The sequence below is a fragment of the Grammomys surdaster genome, unplaced genomic scaffold (assembly GCF_004785775.1).
Source record: "Grammomys surdaster isolate TR1022 unplaced genomic scaffold, NIH_TR_1.0 141, whole genome shotgun sequence".
Classification (NCBI taxonomy): Eukaryota; Metazoa; Chordata; class Mammalia; order Rodentia; family Muridae; genus Grammomys; species Grammomys surdaster.
In genome coordinates this window covers 4,926,314-4,929,722 of record NW_021604599.1, presented here as the reverse complement: position 1 = coordinate 4,929,722, position 3,409 = coordinate 4,926,314, and the positions used below count along the sequence as shown (strand labels likewise).

The 3,409-nt window shown below is 41.4% G+C and overlaps 1 non-coding gene across 1 annotated transcript; it reads right to left on the bottom strand.

Moving 5' to 3' along the window:
* Nucleotides 1–235: 235 nt before the first annotated feature.
* Nucleotides 236–378, bottom strand: LOC114618406. The gene has a single exon (XR_003710955.1). It is a non-coding gene; the product is annotated as a small nucleolar RNA SNORA48 (small nucleolar RNA).
* Nucleotides 379–3,409: the final 3,031 nt, after the last annotated feature.

Here is a 3,409-nt window from a genome sequence, read left to right as displayed (position 1 = left end):
TCTCTCCCGTCTGACTACTATACACGTGCACACTGTAGTGGCTCCCGCTGCAGGCTAGACACACATTTGGTGGGTCCTTGCGGTGCGGTGGGGTGGTAGTATATGTGTCTATGGCTCCTGGGATGTAGGGCAGGGCTGTGGACATCTTTCCCCTCGAGCACCACATGGCATGGCTGAACTCGGTCTGTCTTCCGCCTCCTGAGCTGTCCTGCGTGCGTTTAGTTTGATTTGATTTTTATGTGTCCTAGGCGTAAAACAGCTTTGGCTACCAAGCTAGGCATCAAGCTAGGATGAACAAAGGACTGCCATCTGCTCTGTCCCCGACTGATATAAGAACACCACCACTAACAAGGAGTCTCTTTACCTATTACCAGGAGGTGCAAAGTAGTTCCATCAATTCTTTAAATTTTCATTTTAATATTGTTTTTCTCCTTGACAGTACAGTTTGGTAGATTTATGTTTTTTCCTTTTTATCTGAAATAGATAACAATTTCTTTTTGTTTTCTCTGGAAATAAGAATTTAGAAATATATATTCAGTTTATCAGAACTATAATAAATACAATATAAAGCTGTTCGGGAAACTGCCAGACTTTAGGAGGTAGGGCCTTGCTGTAGGAAGTGGGTCCTGTAGGGTGAGTCTTGGGGATCATAGCCTGCTTCTGGCCATTCCTCTCTCTGCTTCTTGGCCTGCAGAGATATGAGCAACCCCAGGCTCTGGTCACCACACTGTCAACCCAATAGCTTTCCTACCATCTTGGAATGTGCTCTGAAAACAGAGTCAAAATAAATCCTTCCTGCCTTAAGTTGCCAATGATGTATCTAAGGATGACATTAAAGTCTTCATGCTCCTGCATCTGCCTCCCAAACGCTAGGATTACAATGCTAGGCTCAAATGCTAGGGTATTTTACTATGCTGGAGATCAAACCCAGGGCTTTACCTGGGCTAGAAAAGCACTCTACTAATGGAACTATACTCTAGCCCAATGGCCTTATTTTTATGTTAGATTTTGGATCCACCTGGGACTCTTCTTATATGTCTGTTACAAATATAATTTTATCTTTTCCAAATGCACAGCCAGTTGTCCCAGAATCATTTATGTAAAAGTTTATTTTTTTCCTCTGCTAACTTTAGTTCTACATGTATAATCTGCCCTTGGTTTACCTGAAGTCTATTTCTTGACATTTTAATCCATCCCATTCATCCTCACGTTTCAGTTCATTTCAGAGGTTTTATGAAGTGTTTCAAAGTATTGTAGGGCTACTTTGGGGGCACAGCTATTCTTCTTATTGTTTTTCTGGCCATTTATTTTCCCATATAAACTTTAATATCAGTATATCTAATTTTAATTCTTCTCACAAAAGCTTGTGGAAAAAGAAAAAAACATAGTTAGGTCATAGGCTCTAGGGGAGAACTAAATATTATTATTTTGCTAAATTGACATGGTAATACATTTACCTCCTTAATTCTTGTAGATTAGTGGAACCTTCAGTGCACGTCAGAAAAGCTTCTTTTTCCAGTAGATGACTCACAACTGGTCAATATGAAGGGGAGAAAAGGCTGTAGAGTGCTCAGCTCTGAAGGAAACCTCTGTATCACAGCCCCACCCTCACCCCCAAATGCCCATAGGTCATCTCAGAAGATGGGATACAGTGAGCCAGACATCTACAGTAGAACAGTATTTGCTGGATATGACAGAGCCCTTGGATACATCAACTTATAGTGGCTCTGACTACATACATAAGACCTGCACAGGATCAAGTCAGCTTGATCAGGGAGGTGCTAAGGAAGTCACACAATTGCCTGCATATCTAACAGCAATTGGGAGCTGCTGGAAGAAAAAGATTCCGTTTTCTTCAGAAATGCAGCCCTTGAGATTAGATGGTCCAACAGCCATATACATATGCATGCATGCAAACACACACACACACACGCACGCACACACACACATGCTTGTGCTAAGTGGACCAGGTGGACTCCCCAGGGGCTTAATAAAAGACACATGAAGTTTGGAAGGAAAGGTGTTGGGAATGATAGAGAAGAGATTGGAGAAGAGTTGCAGAGTTGTATTTGATCAGATCATGTCATATGAACACATGAAATTCTCAAACAATAAAAAAAATCATTAAAAATACTGTGCCACCCAATGAAGCAATTTTACGATTGTCAGTTCTGACAGCCCTCGTTATCCACCCTTTCATAACATAGGCTTACTAATGTGCTAGATGTTCCTATGTAGTGTTATACCTAAGATGACAGAACACTTACATGTAATCAAAGGCTTTCAAAAAAACGGCGGGCCTCCACCAATAGTTCCTAACCAGATAAAAGTAAAAGCGTGAAAGGGGTCAGCTTGGTCCAGTGGTGTCCGCTAAGTGACTTTGTTGGTTCTTGTGACCTCCCGTGGGCTATTATCCTTATGTTGGGTTTGTTTTGTCCAATTCGGATATGCTAGTTTTTGTTTTATCTTATTTTGTTTTATTACTATCTCACAGACAACTATTTTCTAATGAGAGACAGAAAGGGAGTGGATCCAGATGTGAGGCATGGTGGGAAGAACTGGGAGGGGTAGAGGCAGGGAAAACTGCAATCAGCATATATTATGTGAGGAAAAAAAATCCATTTTCAAAAAAGCTGAAAATAAAAGTAGTTCCCCAACTGAAGCAACGTTAGGTTTCCATTCTTTGGTCTTCATCGGCAGAAGTGTCCCCTCTATATTCCAAAGGAACTCAGACTGTTCGAAGTCATAGGATTTTTTTTTTCTGTTAATATTAAGACACAGTCTTGTCATGTATCCCACACTAGCCTGCACCTCACAGGCCTTCTGCCTCAGCTTGCCAGGTGCTGGGATTGTAGGTATGGACCACCAAGGCTGGCCCTGGGATCCCTGGAAGCTTTGTAGAAATGGTGCCATGTACAAGATGCAAAACTATGTTGTCTCATGAAAACAGAGGTGACCAAAAGTACAGTAACACATCCAGGAAAGAGCCAGGGTCAGAGAAGGAACCCGCAGGTCCTTTTCACAACATCAAGTGGGGCTTAGTCGGGAGTCACTGCAAATTAGCATAACTGCATCACTTCATTGTCAAGTTACTCTTTGAAAGTTCAGACACATGTTCTAATTAAGAAGAATGTATTCCCCTGAGGAAGAAAATTAACTAATAAAAGCAAGAGGAGCTTGATTAATTTATGAGAAAGGCTATAGACCAATCAGTTCATTACAATGGTGCTAAATAAAACTCCCAGGACCATATTTTCCAAAGAACAAAACCTCCTTCCTGCTCTAAAAGCTGCACAGTTATGCCATGTTGATCTCCTAGGATGATGGGAATGATGGGGTCACAAGCTCAGACCTAAAGAACCGAATCAAAAGACAATATCAGACTTTGGGGAAATGTGAAGAAAGCCGA